General features: G+C 42.7%; 1 protein-coding gene across 2 annotated transcripts in view; it reads left to right on the top strand.

Annotated features, from left to right (window-relative positions):
* The first annotated feature begins 397 nt into the window (after positions 1 to 397).
* The window catches only part of Ecsit (ECSIT signaling integrator), a 35,140-nt gene continuing 19,489 nt past the window's right edge, over positions 398 to 16,048 (top strand). Inside the window, exon 1 of one of the 2 annotated variants that reach the window (XM_004667482.2) lies at positions 398 to 503. The gene's annotated coding sequence lies outside the window, so the exon portion shown is untranslated. The remainder of the gene's footprint in view (positions 504 to 16,048) is intronic. The other variant, XM_045143885.1, reaches the window with a different exon arrangement.

Here is a 16,048-nt window from a genome sequence, read left to right as displayed (position 1 = left end):
GGCTTTAAGTGGGTACTGGGAAGTGACTCCGGGCCGCCAGGCTTCGCAAGCAGGCGTCGCTACCCGCAGAGGCACCCGCTTCCTCCGCGTTTAATAAGGCGCCAGGACGGTTCAGGTGGAAAACTGGGCCCCGTCAGCCCCCCGTCAGCCCCCCGTCAGCCCCCCGTCAGCCCCCCGTCAGCCCCCCGTCAGCCCCCCGTCAGCCCCCCGTCAGCCTCCCGTCAGCCCCCCGTCAGCCTCCCGTCAGCCCCCCGTCAGCCCCCCGTCAGCCTCCCGTCAGCCCCCCGTCAGCCCCCCGTCAGCCCCCCGTCAGCCTCCCGTCAGCCCCCCGTCAGCCTCCCGTCAGCCCCCCGTCAGCCCCCCGTCAGCGAGGCGCCGGCCACGCGCGCTCCGGGTCTGCTCGCGCCGTGTGGGCCCGTGACCCGGAAGCACTATCTGCCAACATGGCGGCGCCCAGCACCGGGACTGAGCCGGCCTGGGACCGCGGCCGGCCGCGTGAGTAGGTGGGTTGCTTCGGGCCCGGCGGGGTTGAATCTCTGGGGCTCGGGTTCCTGGCTTGGCAGCGCGGGAGGGTGGCCGCGGGGAAAGCCGGCTGCATAGTCGGCGCTGTGCCCTTTTGGGGTGCCTGGCTGGGACCTGCCAGGGAAGGTGGCCCGCCCTGAGCCCGACTGCCTCGCTCGCGCTTTGCAGAGGGATGGCTGACTCTGACAGGTAAGGCTCCGCCCCGGGTCACACCGCAAATCAGCCGGCGGGCGGGCGCGGAAACCTGCGTGGTATCCAGAATTGGGCAGCTGACTTCAGTGCTGCTGTGCTTGACACCCCGCCTCACCGTTCAGTTTTACATACTCATCTTCGATGGGCACTAAATGGACATTTACCTTATGCAAACTAAAAATCCTGCATTACCTGACGGAGACAGACAGTGAACAAATGAGAAATGAACAAAATAGGTCATTGTGATTTTACATATTGAGAGTTGCAAGTTTGTTAATATGTAATGAAGAGAGCTTGTTTTTTGTTTGCCGTTTTCCGAGACAGGGTCTTCCTGTGTAGACCAGGCTGGCCTTGAACTTGTGACCTTCGTGAGCTTCTGGAGTGCTGTGATTACAGGCATGCATCAGCATGGTTTGGTGACCTCTCTTACAGAGCTTTGAATGACCAGAGACAGCATAGGAGATAAGGAGGAAAAGCCGGGCGTGGTGGTGCATGCCTTTAATGGGTAAATGCCCATTAAGTGCCCATCGAAGATGAATATGTAAAACTGAACGGTGAGGCAGGGTGTCATGCACAGCAGCACTGAAGTTAGCTGCCCAATTCTGGATACCTTGCAGGTTTCCGCGTCCGTCCGCCCGCTGGCTGATTTGCGGTGTGATCTGGGGTGGAGCCTCAACTTGTCATGATCCTCATGAGTTCAAGGCCACCCTGAGACTGCATAGTGAATTCCAGGTCAGCCTGAGCTAGAGTGAGACCCTACCTCAAAACAAACAAACAAACTGGAGATAAAGAAGAAGGCAGTAGAGGGTACTAGGAATTTGAACCTGGACTGTCAGGCTTTGCAAGCAAACTCTTTGCTGAATCATCTCTCCAGCCCAAATCTGTCTGATTTTAAGTGTAATACAGTCCTGAACTTGATGTTGCTTGTTTGTTTGTTTGCTTGCTTGCTTGTTTGTTTTGTTTTTCAAAGTAGAGTTTCACTTTAGCCCAGGCTGACCTGAAATTCACTATGTAGTCTCAGGGTGGCCTCGGACCCATGGTGATCCTCCTACCTCCGCCTCCTGAGTGCTGGATTAAAGGTGTGTGCCACAAGGCCCGGCTTGTTGCTTTTTTTTTTTTTTAATATAGTTTGTTTACATAACTATTTGCAAGCAGAGAGAGAAGAGAGACAAACACACACACAAAGAATGGGCCCACCAGGGTGTCTAGCCACTGTGGAGAACTCCAGATACACACACCACTTTGTGCATCTGGCTTTACTTGGGTAGTCAGAGATTGAACTCATGTCACTGAGTTTTGCAGGCAAACACCTTAACCACTGAGCTGTCTCCCCGGCCCTTATGTTGCTTTTTTTTCCTAAAGTAGAAGCTCACTCCATCCCACGCTGACCTGGAACTTGCTCTGTAGACCCAGGCTGGCCTGGCCTCAAGCTTACTGGGATCCTCTTAGTTTAGCCTCCCCAGTGCTGACATTAAAGACACATAGAGCCTGACACACAACTTTAATCCCAGCACTCAAGGCAGAGGTAGGATCGCCATAAAGTGAAGGCCACTCTGAGACTACATAGTGAATTCCAGGTCAGCCTAGACTAGAGTGAAACCCTGGGGAAATGGCTTTGCAGTTAAAGCACTTGCCTGTGAAGCCTTGGGACCCAGGTTCAGTGCTCAAGGGGGCGCATGCATCTGGAGTTTGTTTGTAGTAGCTGGAGGCCATGGCGCACCCATTCTCTCTTCTGCCTCCCTCTCTCTCTCTCTCTCTCTCTCTCTCTTTCTCTCTCTGTTTGTCTCAAATAAATATTTAAAAAAAAAAAAAACAAATAAAATCAGGTGTAGTGGTGCACATCTTTAATCCTAGCACTCAGGAGGCAGAGGTTGTAGGATCACCATGAGTTTGAGGCCACCCTGAGAATACAGAGTGAATTCCAGGTCAGCCTGGGCTAGAGTGAGACCCTATCTCAAAAATAAATAAATAAATAAATAAATAAAGACATGTGCCACCATGCTCAACTCTTTTTCTTTTTTCCTCTTGAGGTAGGGTCTCATTCTAGCCCACACTGACCTGGAACTCACTCTGTAGTCCCAGGCTGTCCTCAAAACTCACAGCAGTACTCCTACCTCAGCCTCCCTAGTGCTTGGATTAAAGTCTGGTGCCACCATGCCTGGATTCCCCCCCCCCCCAAGGAAAGAGAATTTCCTTTTAAAAAATATTTTAAAATTTATTTTTATTTTTATTTATTTATTTGAAAGTGACAGAGAGAGAAAGAGGCAGATAGAGAGAGAATAGGCATGCCAGGGCCTCTAGCCACTGTAAACAAACTCCAGACACATGTGCCCCTTGTGCATCTGGCTAACGTGGGTCCTGGGGAATTGAGCCTCTAACTGGGGTCCTTAGGCTTCATAGGCAAGCGCTTAACCACTAAGCCATCTTTCCAGCCCTTAAAAAATATTTTTAAATATGTTATTTGTTTATTTACTGAAGCGACAGAGAAAGAGGCAGATGGAGAGAGAACAGGTACACAGGTCCTCCAACCATTGCAAATGATCTCCAAACATATGTGCCACCTTGTGCTTCTGCCTTTATGTGGGTACTGGGTCTTTAGGCTTCACGGGCAAGTGTCTTAACCACTAAGCCATCTCTCTAGCCCTGTTTTGTTGTTGTTTGTTTGTTTGTTTTTGTTTGTAATTGTGTGAGTGCACGTATGTGTATAAGTGCCCATATGCTACTTTGAGTCTGGTTTAGATGGGTGCTGGGGAATTGAACCCCAGATAGTAGTCTTTGCAAACAAACATCATTAACCATTGAACCATCTCCTAAGTTATATTTTTTGTTTTGTCTATTTAAAAATTTTTTTATTTATTTGAGAGAGGGAGGGAGGGATAGAGAATGGGTCTGCCAAGGCCTCCACTCATTGCACACAAATGAATTCAGACATATGTGCCACCTTGTTCATCTGGCTTATGTGGCTACTGGGGAATTGAACCTGGGTCCTTAGGCTTTACAGGCAAGCACCTTAGCCACTAATCCATTTCTCCAGCCCTATTTTTTTAAATTTAAATTTAATTTAGTTTAGTTTTTTTTTGTTGTTTGTTTGGTTGGTTTTGGAGGTAGAATTTCACTCTAGTCCAGGCTGACCTGGAATTCACTATGTTGTCTCAGGGTGGCCTCGAACTCATGGCTATCCTCCTACCTCTGCCTCCCAAGTGCTGGGATTAAAGGTGTGTGCCACCACGCTTGGCATTTTTAACTTTTTATGTAGCTATTTGAGAAAAAAGTAGGTAGAGAGAGAGGAAGGGAGAGAATGGGCATACCAGGGCTCCTAGCCACTGCAAACAAACTCCAGACACATGTGCTACCTTTTTCATCTAGCTTACATGGGTCCTGGGAACTTGAACCTGGGTCCTTTGGCTTTGCAAGCAAGCACCTTAACCACTAAGTTGTCTCTCCAGCCCTTGTTTTGTTTTGTTTTCTTATGGGGTAGTGTCTTATATAGCCCAGACTAGCCTCACACTCAGTATGTAGCCAAAGATGGTTGGTTGGTTTGTTTGTTTTTGGTTTTACAAGGTAGGGTCTCACTCTAGCCCAGGCTGACCTGGAATTCACTATGTAGTCTCTGGGTGTCATCAAACTCACAGTGATTCTCCTATCTCAGCCTCCTGAATGCTGGGATTAAAGGCATGCGCCACCACACCCAGCAGAAAGGGAGAGAGAATGGGTGCACAGGGCCTCTAGCCACTGCAAACGAACTCTAGACATGTACCACTTTGTGCATCTGGTACATGGGTACTAGAGAATCAAACTTCAGTTGTTAGGCTTTACAGGCAAGCAGTTTAACCACTGAGCCATCTCTTTAGGCCCTAAAGATGATTTTGAATCCCTAGTCTTCTTACCTGTACCACCTGAGTGCTGGAATTAGACATGTGTCACCTCACCTGTCTTCAAAATAAAATTCTTAGTATTTTATTTTTATTTTATTTATTTGCCAGAGAGAATGGGCATGTCAGGGCCTCCAGCCACTGCAAATGAACTCCAGACACATATGCCACCTTGTGCATTTGGTGAATGTGGATCCTGGGGAATCAAACCTGGGTCTTTTGGTTTTGTAGGCAAACACTTTAACCACTAAGCCATCCCTCCAGCCCTCAAAATAAGGCTGAGGTAGAAAGATCACTATGAGTTTAAGGCAACCTAGGGCTACAGACTGGATTCCAAGTCAGCCTAGGGTAGAACATAAACCTATTTTAAAAAATTAAATAAAAGATAAATAAATGAAAAGACTTAAATATTGCTGGATGTGGTAGATCATACCTTTAATCTCAGCATGAAGAGGCTGGAGAATTGCCACAGGTTGGAAGCCAGCCTGGACTACATAACAAGACCCTGTCTCAAAAGCCCAATAGCAGCAGCAACACAGTATTATCAGTGAAGATATGGAGAAATTGGAACTGCTTTTTAAAAATATTTTATTTATTTATTTATGGGAGAGAGACAGAAAGAGGCAGATAGAGTGAGAGAATGGGAATGCTAGAGCCTCCAGCCACTGCAACCTAACTCCAGACACATGCACCACCTTGTGCATCTGGCTTTACATGGGTACTGGGGAATTGAATCTGGGTCTTTTGGCTTTGCAAGCAAGTGCCTTAACCGCTAAGCTGTCTCTCCAGCCCTGGAACCGTTTTTATATTGCTGATAGGAATTTAAAATGGAGCAGCCAGGCTGGGGGAATGGCTTAGTGGTTAAGGCACATGTCTGTGAAGCTTAAGGACCCAGCTTTGATAACCCACGTCCCACATAAGCCAGATGCACATGGTGGCACATGCATTTAGAATTCATTTGCAGGGCTAGAGGCCCTGGAGTACCCATTCTCACTCTTTCTCTTTCTCTCTTCCTTTCTCTGTGTCAAATAAATAAATGAAAATAAAATCTTTAAAATGGAGCTGCCACTCTGGAAAACAGTTGGGAGTGCCTTGGAAGATTAAACAAAAGTTATAAATGCCCTAGCTGTTTCATTCTAAGTGTATAACCAGAAGAAATACAAGCATATTTATACAAAGCTACACAAACGTTCATAGGTGTAACATATACAACAGTCAAAAGTAGAAACAGGGCTGGTCATGGTGGCACACACCTTTAATCCCAGCAGTCAGGAGGCAGAGAGGTAGGCGGATCACCTGGAGTTTGAGGCCACCCTCAAACTAGATAGTGAATTACAGGTCAGCCTAAGCTAGAGCAAGACCCTACATCAAAAACCAAAAAATTATCCAAACACAAAATGGCCTGGATATCCATGACCTCACAGTGCCTGACACTACCTATACAAGACCATCATAATAGGAGGTAAAAGATCATGACATCAAAATAAAAGACTGACTGAGAGGAGGGGGGGATATGATGGAGAGTGGAGTTTCAAAGGGGAGAGTGGGGGGGGGGGCATTACCACGAGATATTGTGTACAATCATGGAAATTGTTAATAAAAAATTAATTTAAAAAATTACCTCGCGCTAAATAAAAAGAAAGAAAGAAACAGGACTTGCAAGATGGCTCAGTCAGTAAAAGACTTGCCTCACAAGCATGAGGACCTCCTGAGGTTGATCCCAGAATGCAAATTAATGCCAGGTGTCCACACCTGTAATCCCTAGGGTAGGTAGAGAGATCTCCGGGGTTTGGTTTACTGGTCAGCCAGTCTAGCCTAACTGATGAGCTGCAGGCAATGAGAGTCCATGTCTCAAAAAGAATAATGGCGGGCTGGAGAGATGGCTTAGCGGTTATGCGCTTGCCTGTGAAGCCTAAGGACCCCAGTTCGAGGCTCGGTTCCCCAGGTCCCACGATAGCCAGATGCACAAGGGGGCGCACGCGTCTGGAGTTCGTTTGCAGAGGCTGGAAGCCCTGGCGCGCCCATTCTCTCTCTCTCCCTCTATCTGTCTTTCTCTCTCTGTCTGTCACTCTCAAATAAATAAATAATTAAAAAAAAAAAGAATAATGGCAAGCTAGGTATGGTGGCTCATGCTTTTAATCCTAGTGCAGGTAGGAAGGCCAGCTTGGGCTGCAGAGTGAGTTACAGGTTAACCTGGGCTAAAATGAGACCCCACCTAAAAAATAAATAGAAAAGTGGGTGTCATACCTGGGGTGACACCCAAGGTTGTCATTGGGCCTGTACATGTGTACACATATGCACCTACACACACATGAACACACACAAAGACACACACAAAAACAGGTGGATGGGCTGGAGAGATGGATTAGTAGTTCAGGTGCTTGCCTGTGAAGCCTAAGGACCCAGGTTCAATTCCCCAGTACCCACATAAGCCAGATGCACAAATTGGTACATGTGTCTGGAGTTCATTTGTAGTAGCTGGAGGCCCTGGTGCGCCCATTCTGTCCTTCTTTTACTCTCTCTCAAATAAATAAATATATATATTTAAAAGGTGTAAATAACCCCAGATGTCCTTCAGCTAGTCAGTGACCAGTACAACATGATTATATCCATATGATGACTTCTTTTAAAATGAATGACGTTCTTACCCATCCTACATGTATGAACCTTGAAAACATGGCAGTCCCAAGCCAGGTTTGGTGCATATCTGTACTCTCAGCACCTGAGAGGCTGAGGCAAAAGGATTGCTGTGGGTTCCAGGCCAGCTTGGGGCTATAGAATGAAAGCCTAATCAAAATAAATAAGCCAGATTCAGAGAACACCTATCTTAAACTCCTTATGATTCTGTCTGTATGAAATGCAGGCAGATCTGTAATGCCACAATCATTGATCGCCTGGGCTGAGAGTAGGAAGAGGGACAGTGACTTCTCACAGTAATATTCCTTAGTAGTTTTTTGTATGTTTGTTTTTGTTTTCTGAGGTAGAGTTTTTCTGTAGACCAGGATGACCTCAAACTCCTATCTCTGATTAAGAGTGCTAAGATTAAAGGCATGTTCCACCAAGCCTGGCCTCTCCCTTAGTTTTTTTCTTTTATTTTTTAAAATTCTTTTCTTTCTTTTTCTTTTTTACTGACAACTTCCATAATTATAAACAATATTCCATGGAAATTCCCTCCTTCCCCCCACTTCCCCCTTGGAAACTCCACTCTCCATCATATCCCCTCCCCCTCTGAATCTTTTATTTTGATGTCATGATCTTTTCCTCCTACTATGATGGTCTTGTGTAGGAAGTTTCAGGCACTATAAGGTCATGGATATCCAGGCCATTTTGTGTTTAGAAGAGCATGTTGTAAGGAGTCCTGCCCTTCCTTTAGCTCTTACATTCTTTCCACCACCTCTTCCTCAGTGGACCCTGAGACTTGGACGGTATAATAGAGATATTTCAGTGCTGAGCACACCTGTCACTTCTTTCCAGCACCATGATACTTTCTGATTCACCCCAAGGTCACTGCCATCTGAAAAGAAAAGGTTCTCTACCAAAAGTGAGAGCAGCATCAATGTAAGAGTATGAACATGAAAAGAAGTGCTTACTGGGCAGTTTGATAAGCATAGTATGTACATTTATCCAGACATCAGCAGACGTTACACCCCTAGGGCTCATGACTACCCCTGTTTTAAGTTTTCAGTATCAGGGATGTATTCACTTCCCGTGGAGCGGGCCTCCAGCCCAACTAGAGGGCAGTTGGTTTCCACAATGGCAGACATGCCACTATTGCACCTGTTGGCTCATTTGGACTGGCTGGCCAAATATAAGGCTTGCAGTGTCCACTGTTGAATATCTTCACTGGTGATTTCTCTCTCTCCCACTGAACTGCATACAGAATGGGTTCTTCTAGCTTTCTGTCAGCTTATCTACATGGAGGAGGTTATCAGCTCAGACTCAGCAGGATTTCTCAGTGTCCTTGCAGCCCAATATGTAGAATCTTCAGCAATAGGGTCTTACCATCTATTCCTGGTGGGAAACCAAGTTCCTTAGCAATGGCCTATAATGTTGTGGGGGCATCAGGGACCTCCATGGCCAACAACTCACTGTAAGGTATCCCATCCCTGGCACTGGAAATTTTCTAGTAACAATCTATGGCTCCTGAGTGTTTCATTGTCTGAAATAGTATGTTTCCATATGATTTATTTATATCCTCTTAGATTTTGATTAGCCTTCCCACACCTTTCCTTTACTCAGTTTCTTCCCCTGACCTCACCTTTTCACCTGCATTAATCTATTCTTCTACTTACATACATACAATACCATCCTATTAAGTAGCCCCCCACCCCCACCCACCCACCCACCCCCCCCCCGCTTCCTTTCTCTTCCCTTTATATCTCTTTTCTAGCTTACTGGCCTTTGCTACTGAGTTTTCTTCCTACTCACACAGAAGTCCAGTCATCTGTAGCTAGGATCCACATATGAGAGAGAACATGTGATGTTTGGCTTTCTGGGCCTGGGTTACCTCACTTAGTATAGTCCCTTCCAGATCCATCCATTTTCCTGCAAATTTAATAACTTCATTAATTCATTACTGCTGAGTAGAACTCCATTGTATAAATGTGCCACATCTTCATTATCCACTCATCAGTTGAGGGACATCTAGGCTGGTTCCATTTCCCAGCTATTGTGAATTGAGCAGCAGTAAACATGGTTGAGCAAGTATCTCTAAGGTAATAAGATGAGTCCTTAGGATATATGCTTAGGAGTACTATAGCTGGGTCATATGGTAGATCTATTTTTAGCTGTCTTAGGAACCTCCACACTGATTTCCACAATGGCTAGATCAGATTGCATTCCCACTGACAGTGTAAAAGGGTTCCTCTTTTTCCACATCCTCACCAGCATTTATGGTCATTTGTTTTCATGATGGTAGCCAATCTGACAGGAGTGAAATAGAATCTCAACATAGTTTTAATCTGCATTTCCTTGATGACTAGGGATGTAGAACAATTTTTTTAGGTGCTTATATGCCATCTGTATTTCTTCTGAGAACTCTCTATTTAGTTCCATATCTGCCGGAGCCTGCCGGCTGAAAGGGTTCACGCCTGATGGGGAGTGAGGATTAAGGAAAGACAGAAGAAAGAGTGAAAGAATGGACTCCAGTCCAGGGCTGAAGCCAGGACTGAAGACATGGTTTATTTCACAGCATTCCTTTTTATATCTTTTTACAGTTTTTCCATAGACAAAGATTTTATGAGCTTTACAAGTTCCTATCAAAAAACCTTCCTGTTACAGAGTTTTTGCATTTCAATCATTTCTAAGTACAAAGGACCAGCCAAATGGCTGAAGATACCTAATCTTGTTTACAGGTAGGCTGCTATAGTTTTGCTAATGTCTTGCTGCCAGAAGCCCAGAGCTATGGATACAAGTCCAGCCAGAATGGCTCCCGACACATATCCAATTTTTTAATTGGCTTGTTTGATTTCTTATTATTTAACTTTTTGAGTTCTTTGCATATCCTAGATATTAATACTTTATCAAATGTATAGCTGGCAAAATTTTCTCCCATTCTGTAGGTTGCCCCTTTGCTTTATTCACAGTGTCCTTTGCCATACAAACTCTTTCTCATTTCATGAGGTCCCGGCAGTTAAATCTGTGGTTTTATTGCCTGAGCAATTGGGGTTATATTCAGGAAGTCTTTGCCAAGACCAATGTGTTGAAGGGTTTCCCCTACTTTTTCCTTTAGCAGATTCAAAGATTCAGGTCTGATATTAAGGACTTTAATCCATTTGGACTTAATTCTTGTGCATGGAGAGAGAGAAGAATCTACTTTCATCCTTATACAGATGCATACCCAGTTTTCCCAGTACCATTTGCAGAAGAGGCTGTCTTTTCCCCCAATGAGTATTTTTGGCATTTTTATTAAATATCAGGTGGCTATAGCTACCAGGACTTGTATCTGTGTCCTCTATCCTTTTCCATTGATCTACATGTCTACTTTTGTGCCACTACCATGCTGTTTTTGTTACTATGGCTCTGTAGTATAGGTTAAAATCAGGTATGGTGATACCACCAGCCTTATTTTTGTTGCTCAGTATTGTTTTTAGACAATCAAGATTTTGTGTGCTTCCAAATTAATTTTTGGATTGTTTTTTCTATTTCTGTGAAGAATCCCATTGGAATTTTGATGGGGATTACATTAAATGTGTAGATTGCTTTTGGTAAGATTGCCATTTTCACAATATTAATTCTTTCAAGCCAAGAACGAGGGATGTTTGTCCATTTCCTAGTGTCTTCTGCAATCTGATTGTTTTAAAGTTTTCATTGTAAAGATTCTTCACTTCCATAGTTAGGTTTATTCCAAGGTGCTTTATTTTTATTATATTTTTTAATGCAATTGTGAATGGGAGTAATTCTCTGATTTCATCCTCTATGTGTTTGTTGTTAGCATATAGGAAGGCTCCTGATTTCTGTGTATTTATTTTGTATCCTGCTACATGGCTATAGATGTTTATCAGATCTAACAGTTTGCTGATAGAGTCTTTAGGGTCATTTATGTATAGAATCATGTCATCTGCAAATAATGATAATTTGATTTCTTCCTTTCCAGTTTGTATCCCTTTTATGTGCATCTCTTGCCTTATTGCTATGGCTAAGACTTCCAGTACTATATTAAATAAAAGTGAGGACAGTGGACACCCTTGTCTTGTTCCTGATTTTAGTGGAAAAGCTTCCAGTTTTTCCCCATTTGGTAATATGTTGGCTGTAGGCTTGTCATAAGTAGCCTTTATTATATTGAGATATGTTCCTTCTATTCCCAGCCTCTGTAGGATTTATATCATGAAGGGATGTTGGATTTTGTCCAATGCTTTCTCTTCATCTAATTAAATGATCATGTGATTTTTGTCCTCCAGCCCATTTATATTATGTATTACATTTATCAATTTGTGTATGTTGAACCATCCCTCCGTCTCTGGGATAAAGCCTATGGGGTGAATGATCTTTCTGATATATTCTTATATTCTGTTTGCCAATATTTTGTTGAGAATTTTTGTATCTATATTAATGAGGGAGATTGGTATGTAATTTTTTTGTTTGTTTTATCTTTGCCTGGTTTTGGTATCAGGGTGACGCTAGCTTCGTAGAAGGACTTTGGTAGGATTCCTTCTTTTTCTGTTTTATGGAAAAGCTTAAGAAGCAATGGTGTTAGTTCTTCTCTGACAGCCTGGCAAAATTCACCAGTGAATCCATCTGGGCCTGGACTTTTTTTAGTTGGGAGAGTCTTGATAACTGCTTGGATCACCATACTTGTTTTAGGTCTATTTAAGTGATTAATCTCATCTTGATTTAATTTAGGTAGGTCATAAAAATCAAGGAAATCATCCATTTCTTTCAGATTTTCATACTTAGTAGAGCACATGTTTTTATAGTATATCCCCATGATTTTATGAATTTCTCTGGTATCTGTTGTGATGCTCCCTTTTTCAACTCTGATTTTATTAATTTGTGCCTCTTCTGTCTTTCTTTTGGTCAGACTTGCTAAGGGCTTATCAATCTTGTTTATCCTTTCAAAGAACCAACACTGTGTTTCATTGATTCTTTGAATTTTTTTGTTGTCTATTTTATTAATTTCTGCCCTAACCTTTATTATTTCTTCCTGTCTACTGATTTTTGGTTTGCCTGGTTCTTCTTTTTCCAAGGCTTTAAAGTGAAGCATTAGGTTATTTACTTCACACTTTTCTAATTTCTTTTTTGTTGTTGTTGCTTTTGTTTTTGTTTTTTTCGAGGTAGGGTCTCACTCTAGCTCAGGCTGACCTGGAATTCACTATGTAGTCTCAGGGTGGCCTCGAACTCACGGTGATCCTCCTACCTCTGCCTCCCAAGTGCTGAGATTAAAGACATACGCCACCACCCTGGGCTCTGATTTCTTAACATAGGTACTTAAGGCTATAAATTTCCCTATTAGGACTGCCTTCATTGTATCCCAAAGGTTTTGGTATGTTGTGTTCTCATTATCATTTACTCCATGAATTTTTTTTTATTTCTTCATTGACCCATTCATCATTTAGTAGTACATTGTTTAGTTTCCATGATTTTGTGTATGCACTATAGCTTTTCTTGCTATTGATTTGTAGTTTGATTCCAATGTGGTCAGATAGAATGCAAGGAATGATTTCCATTTTCCTGTATTTGGAAAGATTTGCTTTGTGTCCTAATATATGGTCTATTTTAGAGAATTTCTATGTGCTGCTGAAACGAATGTGTATTCTGTAGCATTTGGATGAAATGTCCTGTATATATCTGTGTGGTCCAATTGTTCTATGACCTCATTTAATACAGATGCATCTTTTTTTTTTTTTTTTCTGGGATGACCTGTCAATTGATGAGAGTGGGGTGTTGAAGACACCTACTACAACTGTGTTTGGTGTTATCTGTGACCTTCATGCTAATAGCGTTTGTTGAATGAAGTTGGGAGCCCCCATGTTAGGTGCATATATGTTTAGTATTGTAATGTCCTCCTTTTGGAGTGTACCTTTAATGAATATAAAGTGACCTTCCTTATCTTTCTTAACTAATGTTGGACTGAAGTCTACCTTGTCAGATATTAGGATAGCCACCCCTGCTTGTTTTCTAGGCTTGTTTGCCTGGAACACCCTTTTCCAACCTTTCACCCTAAGATAGTGTCCATCCTTTGTAGAAAGGTAAGTTTCTTAGACACAACAAACTGAAGGATCCTGCTTTTTAAAAAATATATTTTATTATTTATATGAGAGAGAAAGATGTATGTATAGAGAGAGAGAGTGAGAGAGAAAGAGAATGGGTGTGTCAGGGCCTCCAGCCACTGAAAATGAACTCCAGATGCATGTGCCTCCTTGTGCCTCTGGCTTCTGGCTTACCTGGATCCTGTGGAATCGAACCATAGTCCTTTGGCCTTGCAGGCAAACTCCTTAACCCTCCAAGTCATCTTCTCTAACCCAGATCCTGCTTTTTAACCCAGTCTGCAAACCTATGCCTTTTGGTTGGGGCATTGAAGCTGTGAAATTAAGAGTTATTATTGAAAGGTGTGAATTTATTTTTGCCATTTTTCTTGTTTGTAGTTCTTCTAGTTTCACCTTTACTCTTGTATTAACTAGTGTTTGAGCATGGTTTGTTTTTTCCAAGTTCCTTATATGTGTGCTTTTCTTTCTCTTCAGCATGGAGGATCCTTTCAAGATTTTCTGGAGAGCTGGTTTTGTCTTCAAATATTCCTTTAGCTTGCTTTGTAGTGGAATGTCCTTATTTCTCTGTCTATTTGAATGGATAGCTTTGCAGGATAAAGTAACCTTGGTTGACAGTTGTTATCTTTCAGAACTTGGAATACATCACACCAAGTCCTTCTGGCTTTTAAAGTTTGTGTTGAGTAATCTGCTGTCATCCTGATGGGCTTGCCTTTGTATGTGACTTGATTTTTCTCTCTAACTGCTTTCAATATATTTTCTTTGGTTTGTATGATTGGTAGTTTAATTATAATATGGCGAGGAGAGCTTCTTTCCAGGTTTTGTCTGGTTAGTGTTCTAAAGGATTCATATATCTGGATTGGCATCTCTTTCCCCATTTGAGAGAAGTTTCTTCTATTATTTTGTTGAAAATGCCTACTATGCTTTTGGAGTGAAATTCTTCTCCTTCTACTATACCCTGAATTCTTATGTTTGATCTTTTTATAGTGCCTTGAATATCTTGAGATTTCCATTCATGCGTTCCTGTTAGTTTGTCTTTCTCTTTGTTGGACTGTATTCTGCCGGCCTCCTCCCCGGCGGGTAGGTAGTGCTGAAGGAAGGACCAGGCCCACTGGTTCCTCCCAAGGGGTTGAGGAGAAGGAATGAGCATTGGACGACTCAAAACCTCTCCTATTCACTGGAGAAAAACCACACTGAGTCTGGAGTCTTGTGGAAGCAGGAACTCACAGGAACTCGCTTTATTGTTACAAGGAGTTACTTATATAATGTTGGGAATGAAGGTGGGGATTCTAGGATGGGGGAAGAGGTAAGGGCCAATAGTAATCTGTGACTATTGAAATGATAATTTCAACTCCTCCATGGAAATAGCAGGCAAGAAGCCATTAGGCATCTTGCTGAGTCCTAGCTGGCCAGAGACAGGTCATCAAACTTTAGCTCGGCTCAGGAAGTTCCACTAGGCCTCACGCCCAGGCCTCTCAAGGCCCAACAGTACTCGATCTGCCACCTGGTCTTCTAGTTTAGATATTCTGTCCTCTCCTTCATCTATTCTACTGGTGAGACTTTCTACAGAGTTTGTTATTTCATTGACTGTGATCTTCATTGCTAGTAATTCGGGCTGGTTTTTCATTCTTATTTCTATTCCTTATTTATGTCTTGCATTGACCTTCTTATTTCATTAAATTGGTTTCTTGTGTCTTCATTGATTCCTTTGATTTCTTTGATTCCTTTGATTTCCTCCTTGATTTTTTTTGAACATATTTATAATCATTCTTTTGAAATTTTTCTCAGGCATTTCCTCTAAATCAGCCTCAGTGGAGGTCATTTCTGATGCATTAATACTTTATGGTGGATTTATATTGTCTTGATTTTTGGTGTTTTTTGTGTTATAATGTACATATTTTTGCATCTTGGATTAATTTAATGTTTGGATTTTTCTAGTTAGCTGCAGTATTATTAGATGTATCAATCAATCTGATGTTGTATATCTTCAGAATAGAAGCTTAAGGTTCTAGGTGTGGCTCTTCAGACTCTCAAAGTAACTACAAAAGTGACCCTAGATGTTAAGTTTTCCTGCTATGAGTATCCAAGTAGGCTTGGGTGGAACAAAATACAGGCAGATTCTAAAATTTAACTAAAAAATGTACACATTCAATGAACAACAGCACAGAGTATTTATGCAAGAGTAGGTATTATGACAAACAGATCCTCTAACAAAGTCACTGTCCCTTGGGATGTGTATTGTCCCACACCCTTAATCCTGTCAACTAAGAGGCTAAGATTTCTGGTCTGTTGAGGGTTCCAAGTCAGCTTGTGACCAACTGAAACCCTTCCCTAGTGAACAACAAAAGAGGAAACAAAGGCACTATAAATCAGGAAGCAACAAATGAGAAGCCCAAAATACAGTTTATTTAAGAATGACAAATCCTGCCGGGTGTGGTGGCGCACACCTTTAATCCCAGCACTCGGGAGGCAGAGGTAGGAGGATCGCCGTGAGTTCAAGGCCACCCTGAGACACCATAGTGAATTCCAGGTCAGCTTGGGCTACAGTGAGACCCTACCTCGAAAAACCAAAAAAAAAAAAAAAAAAAAAAAAAAAGAATGACAAATCCCACCATGAGTTTAAGGCCACCCTGAGACTACATAGTGAATTCCAGATCAGCCTGAGCTAGAGTGAGACCCTACCTCGAAAAACCAAAAAAAAAAAAAAAAAAAAAAAAAGAATGACAAATCCAACCATCCATCAGATTTAACATATAATTT

The sequence above is a fragment of the Jaculus jaculus genome, chromosome 2, assembly GCF_020740685.1.
Source record: "Jaculus jaculus isolate mJacJac1 chromosome 2, mJacJac1.mat.Y.cur, whole genome shotgun sequence".
Lineage (NCBI taxonomy): Eukaryota > Metazoa > Chordata > Mammalia > Rodentia > Dipodidae > Jaculus > Jaculus jaculus.
Note: the sequence above shows the minus strand (reverse complement) of the source record. Positions and strands in the feature narration are given on the sequence as shown.